The sequence below is a fragment of the Mauremys reevesii genome, linkage group 12, assembly GCF_016161935.1.
Source record: "Mauremys reevesii isolate NIE-2019 linkage group 12, ASM1616193v1, whole genome shotgun sequence".
Taxonomy (NCBI): Eukaryota; Metazoa; Chordata; order Testudines; family Geoemydidae; genus Mauremys; species Mauremys reevesii.
Window position 1 is genome coordinate 29,671,104 of NC_052634.1, and position 18,273 is coordinate 29,689,376.

General features: G+C 60.5%; 1 non-coding gene across 1 annotated transcript; it reads right to left on the reverse strand.

Annotated features, from left to right (window-relative positions):
• Nucleotides 1-17,985: 17,985 nt before the first annotated feature.
• TRNAS-AGA lies at nt 17,986-18,067 on the reverse strand. Its single transcript has one exon. It is a non-coding gene; the product is annotated as a tRNA-Ser (tRNA).
• Between the last annotated feature and the right edge of the window lie 206 nt (nt 18,068-18,273).

The window sequence follows — 18,273 nt, forward strand, 5'->3', positions numbered from 1 at the left end:
GGCAGTGGGGAGGGGGAGCTCAGGGGTTGGGGGCGGGGCAGAGGGGATGGGCAGCAGTGCGGAGGAGCTCGGGGTTGGGGCGGGGGCAGGAGGGGATGGGCGGCACTGGGGAGGGGAGCCTGGGGGTTGGGGCGGGGAGGAGGGGATGGGCGGCACAGGGGAAGGGAGCTCGGGGTTTGGGGCGGGGCAGAGAGGGGATGGGCGGCAGTGGGGGAGGGAGCTGGGGTTTGGGGCGGCAGGGCAGGGGATGGGCGGCAGTGGGGAGGGGAGCCTGGGGGTTGGGGGCGGGGCAGAGAGGGGATGGGCGGCAGTGGGGAGGGGAGCTCTGGGGTTTGGGGCGGGGGCAGGGAGGGGGATGGGTGGCACTGGGGTCTGGGAGCTCGGGAAGGGGTTGGGGCGGGGCAGAGAGGGGATGGGCGGCACTGGGGGAGGGGAGCCTGGGGTTGGTGGCGGGGTCAGAGAGGGGAGGTGCGGCACTGGGGAGGGGGAGCTCGGGAGGGGTTGGGGCGGGGCAGAGAGGGGATGGGCGGCACTGGGGAGGGGAGCTCAGGAGGGTTGGGGGCGTGGCAGAGAGGGAGGTGCGGCACTGGGGAGGGGAGCTCGGGAGGGGTTGGGGGCAGGGCAGAGAGGGGAGGCGGCAGTGGGGAGGGGAGCTCAGGGGGTTGGGGCGGGTCAGAGAGGGAGGGGCGGCAGTGGGGAGGGGAGCTCGGGGTGGGGGCGGGGCAGAGAGGGGTGGGGCGGCAGTGGGGAGGGGCGCTGGGGTGGGGTGGGGCGGGGCAGAGAGGATGGGCGGCAGTGGGGAGGGAGCTCAGGGGTTGGGGGCGGGGCAGGGAGGGGAGGGGCGTCAGTGGGGAGGGGAGCTCGGGGTTGGGCTGCTCAGGAGCCGCCTCGCGAACGCTTCAGGCCACGTGACGCCCTCTAAAACTCCGCCTCCCGAGACAGCCAATAGGAAGAGGAGGCAGAGCCCTGACCAATGGGAGCGCGAGAAGAAACCTCCCCGCCCAGTTCCAGTGTGAGGTTGGGGCTGCAGTGACCAGAGCCCCAGCAGGGTGCAGCGGAGGGGGCTGCAGTGACTAGACCCCAGCAGGGTGCATCGGGGGCTGCAGTGACCAGAGCCCCAGCAGTGTGCATCGGGGCTGCAGTGACCAGAGCCCCAGCAGTTTGCATCGGGGCTGCAGTGACCGGAGCCCCAGCAGGGTGCATCGGGGCTGCAGTGACCAGAGCCCCAGCAGGGTGCATCAGGGGCTGCAGTGACCAGAGCCCCCAGCAGGGTGCATCGGGGGCTGCAGTGACCAGAGCCCCAGCAGGGTGCATCAGGGGGCTGCAGTGACCAGAGCCCCAGCAGGGTGCATCGGGGGCTGCACTGACCAGACCCCAGCAGGGGCTGCCGGCCGGGGTTCCTGCAGTCTGGTGCCATTCACAGGAGACCCGCAATAGCCTGACCCCCACCCCTGTCCGAGCTCCCGCCCTGCCCCCAGCCCACTGCCTCTTGAGCAGCCCCCTGCGGTGTCACCACTACCCCCGGCTGTGTCCCCGCAGCTTCCCAGCCCCAGCTCCTCCGGTGGCCCCACACTTCCTCCCTGCAGCCTGCCCCATTCCCCCCCTGAGTCCCAGCTTCACCCCCTGACATCTCTCCAACCCACCTCCCCACCGCAGCCTCTGCCCCCAGTGCCCCGGCCCTGCTCCCGGGGGCTTGAGAGGCCCCACCCCGGCCGCTCCTCTCCCACAATGGGCAGCTGCTGGCGCTGAGGAAGGGGGTCTGGGCCAGGCCAGGTGCTGGGCCGATCCTGGTGAAAGAGAGACGAGCCGGCAAGGCTGAGAGGCCCTCCCTTGTCTGGGGGACAGGGGCTCCACAATTTGGCCAGTGTCACCCTCCCCCATCCAGAGGAGACGTCCGCTCCCAGCAGGCCGTGCTCCATCTCCACCCCGCAGGGGGGAGCCCCCCGACCCGCCGTGCCCCACCCCGCCCCATCAGCAGCCAAGCCGGGAACCTGCCCTTCTCCTGCGAGGGCTGCAGGACTCCCTGCCCCGCAGCACCAGCCTCCCCATGTCCCCGGGGTGGGGTGGGGAAGGGGATTCCTTCTTCCCATTGCCCAGATCCCACCCCCACCCCCGGCTGCCCAGACGGGAGCCAGGGGCTGCAGCAGTTGGCTGCTTCCCCAGGGCTACCAAGGAGCCGCCAGGAGAAGGGACGAGATTCTCCACGGTGCTGCAGCCGTTCACACTGGGACCCGCCTCACACGGGGGAAACTGAGGCACCAGGGAGGGCGAGATGGGCTGCACCAGCTCAGATTGGGAGTCTGTGGGAGAGCCAGGAACAGAACCCAGGAGTCCTGGCTCCATGGGCAGCTTGGGACTCCTCCACTTGGGAGGCTGGGCGGGCCCGACTGTGGCCCTGCCCCAAGGCCTGCTGCCACTCAGCCTCCTCCTGCCAAAGCCCCGCCCACACGCCCTCCACCCCGCCCACACTCCCCTTCAGCCCCGCCCACACGCCCCTTCAGCCCCGCCCACACGCCCCCTGAGGACCCCATTGTTCCACTCCCCTGACCCCCCCGGCCCACCTCTCACGTCTCTTCCCCCGAGGCCCTGCCACTTGTGCCTCTTCGCCCCCACCCCAAGGCCTCCCCCCGCCTGCCTCTCTGCCGTTTGCACCCCCGGCCTCTCCCCCCACGGCCCCATGTGGCCGGATGGAGCTTGGGAAAGGGCGAAGTGAGGATGGGGCCTTGCGGGGGAGAGGACGAGTGGGAGCAGGGCCTCTGGGTGGAGCACAGGCCAGGTGCCTCCCTGGGCCCCTTATACCCACCGCCCCTGCCTGGCTCCCGGCCTCCCCGGCTCTAACCACTAGACCCAGCGGCACTGGGACAATTTGTATAGTGGGAGGTGCTGAGAGCCAGTGAACAAACCTGTAAACCCTGCACAGGATGGAAACCACTTCAAGCCAGGGGGGACACCACGACTGGCCCCCACTCCCTTCCCAGAGCCAGCGGTGGGACCCGGATACCCTGGCTCCCAACCCCCACTCTAACCACTAGCCTGCACTGCCCTCCCACAGCTGGGGAGAAGAACCAGGAGTCCTGGCTCCCAGCCCGGCTGTGGGTGGAGCAGGACGTACTGGCCATGGGCTCAGCTGGGCATCGCTTACCATTTGGCTGGATGGTATCCCAGTGCTGACCTCCAGCCCCACAGCTCTGCTGGTGCCCCTCACTCCCGACCTGCATCCCCTTGGTTCCCCCCAGCACTGACGGTGCCCCTCACTCCCGACCCGCAGCCCCTGCTATCCCAGTGCTGACCTCCAGCCCCACAGCTCTGCTGGTGCCCCTCACTCCCGACCCGCAGCCCCTTGGTTCCCCCCAGCACTGACGGTGCCCCTCACTCCCGACCCGCAGCCCCTGCTATCCCAGTCCTGATCTCCAGACCCACAGTTCTGCTGGTGCCCCTCACTCCCGACCTGCAGCGACTGGGCTTCCCATGAGCTCCCAGTCACTGTGCTGCCGGTGCCCCTCACTCCCGACCCGCAGCCCCTCCTATCCCACTCCTGATCTCCACACCCACAACTCTGCTGGTGCCCCTCACTCCCGACATGCAGCCCCTCCTATCCCAATCCTGATCTCCAGACCCACAGCTCTGCTGATGCCCCTCACTCCCGACCTGCAGCCCCTCCTATCCCAATCCTGATCTCCAGACCCACAGCTATGCTGATGCCCCTCACTCCCGACCTGCAGCGACTGGGCTTCCCGCGAGCTCCCAGTCACTGTGCTGCGGTGCCCCTCACTCCCGACCCGCAGCCCCTCGTATCCCAATCCTGATCTCCACACCCACAGCTCTGCTGGTGCCCCTCACTCCCGACCCGCAGCCCCCTGGATGCCTCGCTGAGCTCCCCAGTTACTGCGCTGCCTGTGCCACTCACTCCCGTCCCGCAGCCCCTCTGGCGTACACCAGCTCTGACGGTGCCCCTCACTCCCGACCCGCATCCCCCTGGATTCCCCGCTGAGCTACCCAGTTACTGCGCTGCTGGTGCCCCTCACTCCCGACCCGCAGCCCCTGCTATCCCAGACCTGACCTCCAGACTCACAGCTCTGCTGGTGCCCCTCACTCCCGACCCGCAGCCCCTGCTATCCCAATCCTGCTCTCTACACCCACAGCTCTGCTGGTGCCCCTCCCTCCCGTCCCGCAGCCACCTGGATTCGTCGCTGAGCTCCCCAGTTACTGCGCTGCCGGTGCCCCTCACTCCCGACCCGCAGCCCCTGCGGCGGCCCCCAGCTCTCACGGTGCCCCTGACTCCCGACCCGCATCCCCTGGATTCCCGCTGAGCTACCCAGTTACTGTGCTGCCAGTGCCCCTCACTCCCGACCCGCAGCCCCTACTATCCCAGTCCTGACCTCCAGCCTCACAGCTCTGCTGGTGCCCCTCACCCGACCCGCAGCCCCTAGTCTCCCTCCAGCTCTGCCGGTGCCCTCATTCCCGACCCGCAGCCCCTGCTATCCCAGTCCTGACTCCAGACTCACAGTTCTGCTGCTGCCCCCTACTCCCGACCCGGAGCCCCTTAGGCGTCCACCAGCTCTGACGGTGCCCCTCACGCGGTGGCTGGGATTTAAAGGGCTCAGGGCTCCCCACGGCTGCCAGCAGCTCAGAGCCCTTTGAATCCCAGCCCCTGGCCACTGATTGCCCCTCCCCAGACCCCTGCCCCAACTGCCCCCAGGACCCCACCCCTATCTAAGCACCCCTGGTCCTTGTCCCCCGTTACCCACTCCTGAGACAACTGCCCCTAACTGCCCCTTGGGGCCCCAGCCCCTATCTAAGCCTCCCTTCTCCTTGTCCCCAACTGCCCCTCCTGAGACCCCACCCAACTTTCCCCAGGACCCCACCCCTACCTGTCCCCTGATAAACCCCCTGGACTCCCATGCCTATCCAATTGCTGCCTGTCCCCTGACTGCCCCTCCAAACCTCTGCCCCATCCAACCCCCCCTGCTCCTTGTCCCTTGACTGGCCCCTGGAACCCCCTACCCCTTCTCCAACCTTGTAATCTTGTGGTACTGACGTGTTGTAGCTTCATTTTATATCAGCTTACAGGGCGGGAGTGGGGGGGGGCACCACCATTTTGGGCCCCACCAAAAATTATACAAACCTGCCGCCTATGGTCAGGGCTGCACCCTGCCATGCTGAGCCGGTGTCTGTGCTAAGCTCGGCATCAATCAGGTGACTCTGGGAAGTTCGGGGTCCCCAGGCTCCCACAGGAGGGTGAAGCAGGTCACCCCTGGAGCAGGTTAAAGCTGCAGGGTGACAGTGGGGTTGCTGTCCCTGTGAACAGCTGCTGTAGCACCGCCTGGGCAGGACAGGGAGAGCCAGTTATACCCCCCCCTCCCCCAGCCTGTATCGGGGAATGGGAGCGCTCACACCCTGGGGACCCACCCACCAGAGATCTACGGGGGGGGGGAGTGGCACCCACACACCCAGGATGTTGTAGGGGGGGACAAGGGCATCCACACTCCGGGATCCTCTGCAGAGGGACGGACACCCACACATCCAGGATTCTGTATGGGGGGCAGAGGTACCCGGACACCTGGGCTCCTGGATGGGGGATGGGGGTACCGAAACATCCGGGATCTTACCTGGGAGGACAGCGGCGCCTGCACCCTGACATGAGACGGGGGCGGGGGAACCAGGAGCATTTCCCAGTTCTAGGCTGTCCCCATCTGACCAAGGCACAGAGCTCACAAGCAGAGTTTAAAGCTCCAGCTGCCAGGCAGCAAAATAAGCCGGGCTCCCTGGCTGGTGCCTTTGATCCCAGCGCCTGGGGAGGCTGAGGCTGGCGGATCGCTTGCGCTCAGGAGTTCTGGGCTGCAGGGGGCTGTGCCGATTGGGTGTCTGCATTACATTCAGCATCAATATGGTGATCCCTGGGAAGCTCAGGGTCTCCAGGTTGCCTAAGGAGGGGTGAACCGGCCCAGGTCGGAAACAGAGCAGGTCAAAACTCCTGTGCCGATCAGTAGTGGGGTTGTGCCTGTGAGTAGCCCCTGCAGCGTAGCCTGGGCAAGACAGTGAGACACAGTCTCTTTTAAGACCCCCCCCCCGCAGAGCCTGGAGCGGGGATGGGAGCACCCACATGCTGGGGATTCTGACTTGGGGGGAGGGACGCCCCCTGCAACACGGGTCTTGAAAAGCGGAACAGTGACACCCACAGAGCCTGGATGGGAGCAGGGGAACCACACATGGGAGCTAGTTCATGGGGTGGGGGACACACCCATATGCTCCGTTGCACCATTCTTAATGAGAAGAACGGGGGCATCCGCACAACACGGATCGTTAGCGGGCAGGGGGACACCCACACACTCCACTATTAACCAGGAGGGACAGGGGCACCAGACACCCCCAGTAGCGTGGAGAACACCCACATCCACCGGATCCCTCATGGGGGGTAAGACAGAGGGGATTGTAATGGGGCCCAGCACACCCACGCACCAGGGATTGTTAAGGGTTGAAGGGACAGGGACACCCACACACACTGAGATCACGTCCTTGGAGGAACGCAAACCCTCCACAGAAGGACCTGGTCTGTTCCATGATGGCAGCCCAGCCTGGGTGAGTCAAAGTCTCTTTTTATACAGCCATGCCCCAGAGATCCTGACTAGGGGGAGAGAGACACCCACCCACCAGAGATCATTAATGGTCTAGGGTGCACCCACACACCAGGGATTCTTATGGGTGGGAGGAATGGAGACAGCCAGACACACTGAGATCACTTCCTCCCAGGAGCCTGGGCCAGACAGGGAGACACAGTCCCCCTTTACATATCTGCCAGACAACCTTCCTCCCACCCCCTCCACACAATGTTCTTATCTGGAGGTGAAGCCAGGGAAACCACATGGAGGATTCTTATCTGGGGAACTGGGGGGACCCACTTACCACCAGAGATTCTTAAGGGCAGGAGGAACAGGGACTCCCACCTCTGTGGCATGGGGGTGGGTCGCCTGCTGGGATCATCTGGGCATATTTCACCTCGTCAGCTCCCTGCCATTGCCTTGGGGGCCCCTTGTTCGCTGCCTCTGGCACCCAGTTTAGCCTCCGTCCTGAGGGCTGAAACGCTTTGATCTATCTAAGGTCTGTGGGATCAATGTGTGTCATTGTGTAATTCTGTGTTATTCGGGGGTCAGACTAGCTGAGCTAATGGCCCCTTCTGCCCTTAAACGCCATGAAAACATTTCCCTGGTTTCTCCTTGCGCCTGACAGACACCGCGGTGAGGGGCCCGATAGAAGATCCTGGACACAGCGCTCTGGCTCTTACGTTACTTGGGGACGTCAGCGCTTTCCTAGCAAAGCTGCTGCTAAAGCGCTGGATTTGGGGAACGGTTCGGCTCCGGTTCAGAGATCTGCCTGCGGGGTGTGAACCTGCCACGAGGAGCGGGAAACGCAACCAGCAACGGGAGGCGTTGGCTGAGCTCCAGGCTGCCCCCGTGTGGCCAAAGCTTAGAACTGAGCAGCGGAGTTTAAAGTGGGAGGGGCAGCGAAGCCTCGGGGCGAGAGAACCGGGGCCTCCCCCCACGCGCCCAGTCTCTGTCCCGCGCTCTCTCCGCCAATCAGGGAGCGGGGAGGGGCGCGGCGAAGTGACGAGCTACGGCCCCTCCTCCAATAGAGGCCGCGTGTGAGAGAGAGAGAGAGAGAACTACTCTTCCCAGAGTGCACCGGGAGGGGGCGTTGTCTGAGCAACCGCCCGTCACTTCCGCTCTGAGACGAGCCAGGAACTACAACTCCCAGCCTGCCCCGGGGCGCCTCCGTCCTCTCCAGCCCAGGTGAGGGCGGGTCCCTGGGTCAACCTGACACCTCCCCCCCCAACGCAACTCCTCATCCCGCCCCGCCCCCACGAGAGCCCCGGCCCCGCCCCCACCGGCTCCTGACGCGGTCTCGGCCCGGCCCTGCCCCCGCCCCCCCCCCCCCCGCTTCTCTCTTGGCCTTGTCTCTCCCCCCACGGGGGCGGGGCTGTTGGATGGAGCCATATGGAAATACGGGGGAGGGGCAGGGCTGGGGGCCAGGACTCCTGGGTTCTCCCCCAGCTCTGGGAGGGGGACGAGGAGGGTTGAGTGGGGGAGGGGTTGAGGTGCCTGCTGCCCTCGCGGTGACCAGCCGAGCCCTCCCACCTGCAGCTTGTCCCCCCCAACCAGGCGCTGGGTGTGCTGGTGCCTGGAGCCGCCCCTGGTTCCAGCCCCTCTGCCCAGGCAGCTCCCCCAGCCTGACACACACACCCAACCCCTGCACCCGCCCCACCCCAGGGCTCCTCAGCCCAGAGGGGAGCCCCCCGGCTGAGTGGGGAATCAGAACCCCCCAAAATTACCCTGGGACCAGCATGATCTGCCTCCGCCCTGCCCTGCTCCGCATGTATTCGGAGTGAGTCAGTTTCCCTGTCCCAACATGTGTCCTGCCCTGTGTCTCTTCTCCTCCCCAGTTCCCTCCAAACCAGCCCATTTCCACTGCACCCCGGGCTGGGTCTCTGCCAACCCCCCTTCTCCCCTCCTGCCCCCAATATCTCCCTGCCCCTACAGGTCTATAGGGTGGATCCCTCCCTCCCCCCTTCTCCCCTCATTTCCTGCCTCGGGGGGTCTATGGAGATGGGCCTTTCCTCTGCCATCCCCTCTCCTACCCCCCCCATATCCCGCTGCCTCTAGGGGTCTACGGGGCTGGGTCTCTCCCCCCTCCATCCCCTCCCCTGCCCCCAATATCCCTCTTGGGCTCTGTGGGGCTGGGGCTGGGGCTCTCTCCCTGCCCCTGTGCTCTCCCCTGCACACGATGTCCTGGGAGTGACTCAGATTCCCTGGACCAACATTTCACACACCCCACCCCAACCCCACATGTCTCCCTCCACCCCACCCCATTTCTCCTGCACCCCAGGCTGGGTCTCTGCCAATCCCCCTTCTCCCCTCCTGACCCCAAGATCCCCTGCCCCTGCAGGTCTATGGGGGTGGGTCTCTCTCTCCCCCCATCCCCTCATCCCTTCCCCCAATAGCTCCCTGCCCCAGGCTGTCTATGGGGCTGGGTCTCTCCCTGAAGGCCCGCCCCCAGCGCGGGGCTCACAGACAATCCCCGCCCGGCGGCTGTGACGTGTGCTGGGGCTGTGACGTGAGGTGACGTGTTCACTCCCCGCAGGCGACTCATTCACTGGAGACCAAAACGACAGAAGGTGTCACGTGTCCATGGGCGGGGTTATGCAGATGAGCAGTGTCTGGCGGCAGGACGGAGAGCAGCGAGAGGAACCGAAGGAGCCCGGCGGAGAAAATTCTCTGCGTGTGGACAGAATCCGGTGTGGAGAGTTCGTGCTGTGGGTGCCTGCTCCGGAGTCACTTCGGGGCAGTGATTGCCACTGAGCTAGGTAGTGACCAAAGGCGTGTGAATGGGGTGTGGTGCCTGCCGGGGAACAGCTCATGGTGATAACGAAAGCAGTGGGAGCAGCAGATCCTGTCCTGGGGGGGGGGGCTGGATGGGGTTTCTTTGCAACCATGAGTGGGATTGTTGTGGGTGCAAGTAGATCCCACCCCCTGTCTGTTGGGCGGGGCTTCTACTGTCTGCCTTGGGGAGGGGGGGACTTCCATGATGTCACTATCTAGGGGGGAGGGGTTTGAATCATGACTCTGAAGTAGGAGAGCAACTTCCCCCGCTCCCATTCACTCTCCACTAGGGGGCTGGGCTGGGATCTCTAGGGAGGGGAGCACAAGAAAAAACAGTCTCCCCTATGGAACCCAGGAGTCCTGGCCCCCAGTCCCCCTGCTCTAGACCCTCTCCAACCCCAGAGCCAGGGATAGAACCCAGGGGTCCTGGTGCCCAGCTGCCTCCCTGCTCTGACCACTAGACCCCACTCCCCTCCCAGGGGGGTGCAGGGGTCACTGGGTCTGTGTCTCAGCTCTGCTAAGGGCCGTGACTGATTTTCTCAAAGTGCTTCCTTCTGAATCCAGCACATCTGCCCCCCTGCCCAGTCACTGCCCACCCCCGTGCGGGGGCACCAGCACTGTGCCGGGTCGTGATGGGAAATTGTCCAAGCTGGCCCAGGAGAGACGTGTGTGTCCCTCCTGCCCCCTGCTGGCGGGGCTGAGCCCTGCTCTCGTGTGTGTGTGTATGTGTGTGTGTGTGTGTGTGGTGGCTTTGCAGGATTTTGTATCCTGCAGCAAGTGACACACACACACACACACATTGATGCACAAAGGGACTCACACAATCCCAAGAACACTCACTCACAACACACCCAGAGGGGCATGCTAGCCCAACCCCCAAAGAGAGAAACAATCACACCCCCAGCCACACTTACAATTACACACACACCAGAATATTCACAATTGTGCTCAGAGACACAACCGCACACAGTTCACTCCCACTGCTCCCAACACAAGGACCTCCTGCCCCACACAGCGTGTGCCGAGGCCTGTGGAACTCACTGCCACTGGACAGCTACCAATGAGAATGGACCTTCCCAGGAGACCAATAGACGTAGCCGTGGCGACAGAGGGGGCTGGCTCCCAGGGTCTGACCTGGGCTGAGACTGGTTCTGACCTAGAGGGGTCTATCCAGCTGGGGGCAGGGTGACCCACACACAAACCCACCAGAAGCACCTTCCTTAGCGGGTCTCCCAGGCCATCCCCCACCCTGCCCTGTGTTGGGTAACAAAGGGGCAGCACAGGACTCTGGGCCGTGTCACAACCCGGCCCCAGCCCCTCGCTCCCACACGCTGGTGAGTTGGGTAACTGCCGAGGGATTGCACAAGAGAGTCAGAGCCAGGGAAAGCAACAAAGAATCCTGTGGCACCTTATAGACTAACAGACGTTTTGCAGCATGAGCTTTCGTGGGTGAATACCCACTTCTTCGGATGCAAGTCAGGGAGAGAACCCAGGAGTCCTGGCTCTCCCCCCGACACACAGTCTAACCACTGGACCCCACTCCGCTCCCAGGGCTGGAGATAGAACCCAGGAATTCTGACCACCAACCCCCCTCCCCCGTTCTGACCACTAGTCCCCACACTCCCCTTTTAGCTTTTAGTCCCGCTGCCTCTTCTATCCACCCACCCCACCTGTCCATCCCTTTGCTGCAGGTTTCTGGGGTGTCACCCCTGCTCTGCACTCCCCCAGTGCAGCCCAAGGCCTTTCCTCCCCCCAGCCACACATCCTCTCCCCCCTCGTGCTGGATCATCTGCTTGGCCCCCTGCCCCCTCTCGGGGTGCGCTGTGCGGTGTGGCTGGGGATTGTGCAATGGCCCAGCACCAGGCAACACAGAACGGACACCACACGCCCTGCCCGCCTCACCTGAGCTGCTCTCCAGGTGCATCGGAGCCCAGCGCCCCGCACCTGGGCCCTCCTGCCCCACTGGGGGTGAGCTGCAGCCCCCGCCACACTCCACAGAGGGGAGAAGTGTCAGGCCAGCCAGCCCTTGTAACGGGGAAATCACCACCTGGGTCGACGGTATGGGGGATGTGACATACAGAGAAACAGTTGTTGCGCAGAAAGAGGGCAGCAGAGCATGCACACACACACACACACACACACACACACACACACACAATTGCAAACATACACAAACACATGCATGAATCCAGCCACACACACACACACTTGCTAATATACACAAACACCCGCACAAATCCAGCCAACATCAACACAACTGCTAACAGATGCAAACACATGCACAAATCCAGCCACATGAACACACACACTTGCACAGCCACAAACACAACCCCCAGAGCTGTAATAACACCCCCCCCACAAAACCCTTACAGAAAACCACACAAACACATGCAGAAATCCATCCATCCACCCCCCCACACACACACTCCATCCCCATTCTGTGCACACACCTTGGGTCACTGCGACACTGAATACTTCAATTGGATGGGGGGCCCAGCACCATGGATATTCCCTGTCCCCAGGGCTCACAGGGGGTGGATTAGGGGGGTACAGGGGGCATGATCCAGTGCCAGCCAAGGGCAGGTTAGAGATGGGATGGGGGCCGTGGTTTCTCCACCACCCAATTCCTGACACAGGCTCCTTCTAGGATTTGCATTTCTTGGTAGTTTTCACCCCATCATCGCTTCCTGCCCAGCCCCCCTCCTGCTGTGCAAGGTGGTTCAGGGGGGGGGATGGGAAGAACCCAGGAGTCCTGGCTTCCAGCCCCACCTGTGCTAAGGTACGAGACTCCACTCTAACCCCAGCACTGGGACTGGAGGCTAGGAGTCCTGACACCCATCTTCCTTTCCTCTAACCACTAGACCCCACTCCCGCCCCTTTGGGGAGCCAGGACTCCTGGGTTCTGTCCCCAACTCTGGGAGCAGAGTGGGGTCTAGTGGTTAGAGCAGGAGGAGCCAGGAGTCCTGGGTTCTACTCTCAGTGCTGCTGTGTGACACTGAGTCTGTTTCTCCTCCCACTTTTTGGGTATGGAGCCTGTAAACTCTCTGGGGCATGGCCTGTCTCTCAGTGTGTCTGGGCAGTGCCTGGCCCAACGGGGCCTGATCTCAGCCGGGGCAGGGACTGTCTCTGTGTCTGTGCAGCCCCAGGCACAACGGGGGCCTTGATTCTGCCCCGGTCTCTGTAGGTGCTGCTGTTATACAGATAAATAATCATGGTACTAGAAGCTGTGGCAGTGCGTGAGTGCACCACCATTGCCGTACAAGGGCTAAATGTGATTCTTATCCTTGTGACACACACATTCCCCGTGCACCCTTTCTCCCCCCGTCCCCGGCTCCCTGATTCTCTGCCCTGAGCCCCTTGTGCCGCTGCCCTTGTCAATGGCAGTGCAGAAAGCCCTAGTGCCAAAAGATGGGCACTAATTTTGCAAAAATCGGTCACACCAATAGGAAACCAGCCCCAACAGTTTGTGACTTCACTTCCCAAAATTAGATACACACACACACACACAAACACACACACACACAACCCTGCTCAAACCGCCCCCTTTGCCAATGCACCACCTCACTTCGTCCAGGGAGGTCTAGGTGGGAAGCTCCATGTGGGAGCGGTGATGGACGGCACCATCAAGGTAGGTTCTGGAGATGGTCCTCCAGGTATGGGCGTCTCGGCTCCAACTGGCACTGGGCTCACGCTGGGCTGTGTTCAGTTCCTCTCTCTGGTGTGAGCCCCGGCTCCACAAACGCCCCCGCCCCCTGCTCTTTCCTTCTGGTACAAAAAATATCCTCTTCCTTCGCCCCAGAGAGAGACACCCACGGTGCTGCTCAGCACACGCCTTCTCCCCACCTTCCCCCATTCCCAGGAGCATGTGGGAAGAGGGTCGGGATTGGGGAGAGCCCGTGTCCCGAGGGGAGGGTATGAGGGGGCTTGTCCCCTCCTCGGAGCATGGGGGTTCCAGTAGGCACCTATGGATGGTTCCCCCAAGCAGGGCCAGGACGGAAATGGGAGGCCTGTGCCCCCAACATGGAGAATCTGGGGTGCAACCTTACTTAACGGGTCAGTCTGTCCTTTCTCTTACTGTCCCATTCCAGCTTCAACTAGCGCTTGTGGCTCATTCGTTCTTTGTCATTCCTTTCCTTCTCTAGCTTGTATGTTCTTGCTTTCGTTTTTCCCCTCTACCTTTCATGCTTTTCCTTTCTTTCCTTCTTTTTCTAATGTTTTTTTCTCTCCCTTTATTTCTTTCTCTGCCTTTCACGTTCTTTTCGCTCTCTCTCTCGCTGGTTATTTTTTTCACTCGCTCTTTTTCCTCGCTCCTTCCAAGCCAAGTGTGTTCTCCTCGCACACAGATTTTGATAGGTTTTCCTTCTGATCAGCAAGTGGATTAAGCACGTCTTCAGTGGGGGGTTGGCATGGCAGGGAGCAGGCTGGCCGGGTGTCTTTGTGGCCGTCTGCTGGTTCTCCCCTCCTCTGGCCCTGCCCTCGGTTGCTCTGTAGCTTTTAAGCCTTCCCTTGGAGCTGTCAGCACCAGCCGCCTCTGCTCTAGGTGCCCAAAGGAGGAGAGGTGCTGGGCTCCAGCCTGGGACTCTGCCTCCCTCCTGCCTAGCCCTGACACGCCTTCCTTCACGTGCCATGTGGACAAGAGGTAACATGTGGCTGCAAGTAAAATGGCCAAACTTGTGGGCATCAGGTGAAGCTGTGAGAATCCCAAGCATCTGGTGAAACCACAGGAATCAGCAACCAGGGAAGCAAGTTTTAGAGCCTCAACCCTAGTGGGCAAGTCACCCAGCAAGAGGGGAAAGATTTGCTCTTGCACAACTGGAGACAGGGAAGTTGAGCACTGGAAGCTCCAGGGCTTTACCACAAGCCAACACAAGGTCCCACTGAGATTTGAAGTCAGATTGCAGGAATCAGAGGCCTGAGTGCTGCCCGTTACACCATGGGACCAGCTCATGCTGCTGTTTCTGGACATTGGTGACCCTCATGGGGCCAGCTCGTGTAAGGGGCTGTTGGCCCCTTACTAAAACTTAGTGGGGGTTTTGGTTGGCTAGTTCCCAGTCCCAGTAGAAGGGGGAAGGGCCAATGGGAAATCAGGACCCTGAGACTGACAGTCCCCTGGGCAATGGGGAGAGGCCAAAGCTCCAAGTTAGCCGCACTGACAGGCCAGGCAGTGTAATGAGGGAGTCACCAGGCCAGGGGGTCCCATCCTCCGTGGGAGCTGGAACTGCCTGGGCCAGAGTGGGGCGGAGCTAAGGAGAGAGCAGGAGCCCGAGAAGAGCCGGGGAGCAGAGCTGCACCAGCCGGGGAGAACCAGAGCAGATCTGTGCTGGAAGCCGAGCCGCAGCAGCACGAGCCGTAGAAGCTGCCCAGGGAGCAGATCTGTGCTGGGAGAAGAGCTGCAGCAAGCGGAGCCAGACTATTGGTCAAAGGTGGTGGGGAGGTGGTGACCTCACAGAGAGATGCTGACATCAGCCAGGCAGGACAGGGGTGAGGGGCCAGGGAAACCTCAGAGACCCCTGTGGCTTTGCTTCAGCAAGTCTCCTTCTCCAGGACTCTCTTTGAGGACTGAGAGAGTATTCGGGTTCACGGACGTGAGCGCCAGGAGGAACCTCTTTTGAGTTTTCTCCTTCCCTTTTCCTGATTTTGAAATTAACCATCAGATCTTGAATTTCACACATTGAATGACCTGAATAAAGTGCTCTCACATGAGCTCCAGACCAACAGCAGTGCACAGTAATTATTCAACAAGTATTTGAGGAGAACTGCAATGTTAGAGAGAATCATGAACTGCTCAGAGACAATTAATGCAGAGAAGCAGCAAAATTAATCAAACATATGACTGGTTATGACTTATTTACTTGGTCTTAAAAGAGAACAACAAGGAGCTGAGTCTCCTCCCTGTCAATAACCCGCTGCTCAGCCAATCAGGGTAGAGACTGAGGATGGGAGGCTGAGGGCTCTCACCAGAGAGCCCAAAGGATGGTCCAGGTCACTGTTGGGGATCACTGCCCGAGCACTATTTCAGCCCCACATTTTTGGTGGACCTCCCACAGTGGGAGCTGGCGAGAACTCCCCTGCCTGCCACACACACACACACACACACCCACCCACCCTCTCCTGGTGTTGGGAGGGGAACTGGTGAAAGGACAAAAGAAGCAAGAGACAAAGAGAAAGGAGAGAGGGATGGATGGAGGAAAAGGTGAAACAAAAAGGACAAACCCTAATGTCCCCAGTGATTCTGAGGGACAAAATCCCAGTTGCAGAATAAAATTCTGCCTCCTTAAGCTCGTGTTTTCCATGCCTAGAATTCAACTGTCACCTGATGGATCAGACTGAACAGGTTTCAAACCTCAAGGAGGCTCTTACCTTCTAAACAGGGACGGCTGTTTTCTAGTAAAATCACTAAAAGGGAAGGAGAAAACTCAAAAGAGGTTCCTCCTGGCGCTCAGGTACGTGAACCCCAATATTCCCCCAGTCCTCAAAGAGAGACCTGGAGAAGGAGACTTGCTGAAGCAAAGCCACAGGGGTCTCTGAGGTTTCCCTGGCCCCTCGCCCCTGTCCTGCCTGGCTGATGTCAGCATCTCTCTGTGAGGTCACCACCTCCCCCCACACCTTTGACCAATAGTCTGAGGTCCTGCAAAAAGCCTTTGTGATGTCACTGCCACACCCCTCCCTTGCTGGGCCAATGTCCTGCCCCAGGCCAGGCACTTTGGAGGTTTGAGCTACTCCCTCAAGAACAAATGGATATAAATTGGCAGTCGGGATGTTTAGGCTTGAAATTAGACGTAGGTTTCTAACCATCAGGGGAGAGAAATTCTGGAACAGCCTACCGAGGGAAACAGTGGGGGCGAAGGACCTCTCTGGCTTTAAGATTAAGCTTGATAAGTTTATGGAGGGAATGGTTTGATAGGAGAACGTGATTTAGTCAATAGGTCAATAATGTGCAACCACTGGTAATTAGTACCGAGGGTCAATGTTGGGATATTGAAAGTCTTTTTCCTGAGTGTCTGGCTGGAGAGTCTTGCCCGCATGCTCGGGGTTCAGCTGATCGCCATCTTTGGGGTCGGGAAGGAATTTTCCTCCAGGGTAGATTGGCAGAGACCTTGGAGGTTTTTCGCCTTCCTCCACAGCATGGGGCAGGGGTCGCTTGCTGGAGGATTATCTGCTACTTGAAGTCTTTAAATCTGGATTTGGGGACTTCAACAGCTGAGTCAAGGGAGAGAATTATTTCAGGAGTGGGTGGGTCAGCTTTTGTGGCCTGCATCTTGCGGGAGATCAGACTAGATGATCATAATGGTCCCTTCTGATCTTAAGTTCTATGATTCTATGATTCCCTGTGGATCACCCCATTCAAGGAGCGTTCGTTCTAGGCAGCAAGCTGGTAGTTTTGGATCATCTGCAAATTTTGTCAGCTCACTGTTTAGCAGGTTGTTTATGAATATGTTGACTAGTACTGGTCCCAATACAGACACCACTAGTTACCTGTTTCCATCCTGAAAACTGACCATTTAGTCCTACCCTTTCTTTCTTGTCTTTTGACCATTTATTGATCCATGTGAGGACCTTCCGGAGGTGAAAGTAAGCCGGTATGTTCCAGTATGGGGTACCGGCAAGAGCCGGTACGCTGTGCCAGCCTGGCCCGGCTTCCCCAGGCTGGTGATTTAAAGGGCCCAGGGCTCCCTGTAGCGGCCGGAGCCCCTGGCCCTTTAAATCACCTCCCGAGCCCCCCTGCCGGAGCCCCAGGGAGCAAATCACTGCCGTGGGTGCTGCTCTCTCCCGCTCTGCCAACACAGAGCAGGGGCGGCAGAAGCTTCCTTACAGTGGGGGGGGGGCACCGTTGTCCGAACTGTGGCACCCCCATGACACCCTTTCTCCAAGGACCCCCACTCACAGCACCTCTCCCCCCGAGGCCACACCCACAGACGCCTCTTCCCCAAGACTGCACCCTCCCCCCCATCATTTGTCCTAACAGCCAGTAAAGAGTGGTGGGGCCATGGCCCTCTAAACCCCCTGTTCCAGCACCCCTGACACAGAGCTAAGCAGGCAGCAGTGTGTGTGTGTGTGTGTGTGTGTGTGTGTGTGTGTGTGTGTGTGACAGAGAGTGCTGTGCTGAGCTGAGCCAGGGAGAGAAGGGGGGCTGAAGTCGGGGCTGTCCCCTGCCTCAGGACTGGCCGCTTCCAGCAGCTGTCTGAACTTAGAGACAGTGTGCGACACACTCACTCTTCCGCAACGCACACACTGTCCGCCCCCCCTCTACCCTATCACACACATTGCAGTTGAAAAGCAGCTGGCAATCTAGTAGGATGCCCATTGAACAATGGGATAGAAACCTGCATCAGGTGATGCTGTACCAGCCCGTGAGGCATTGCAAACCCTTCCCAAAGCACCCTGCAGCCAGTTGCACAGTGGGATAGCTACCCACAGTGCACTGCTCTCTGTGGCAATCCAAGAGATGCTAGCATGGATGTGCTCTGGTGACACAGGGGCATAGGGTGGACATGCAACAGCTGTTCAATTAAAACACTTTAACTTAAGCCACATTATTCTTTCATGTAGACATAACTTAAGAGTGAGACAAGACCCAGCTCCATTGAAACTAAAGAACCACAACTTCCTGCGTAGCTGGCAGGATTTGAACCTGCGCAGGGAGACCCCAATGGATTTCTAGTCCATCGCCTTAACCACTCGGCCACAACTACTTGCTTGGTATGTGGCTTTCACTGCACTCTAGTTCTGTTCTCACTGAGTGATCAAGTCCAGTTGTTTCCTCAGACCAGCTTCCACAACACACACACTGCTGTGCCCTTGTGTAAGTGTGTCCATGGCTGAACTGCAAGAATTCCTGCTCCTTTCCCTTCCGGCTGGAGCACGAGGAGAGTGTGTTTGTAGTTAATGATGTTGCTGT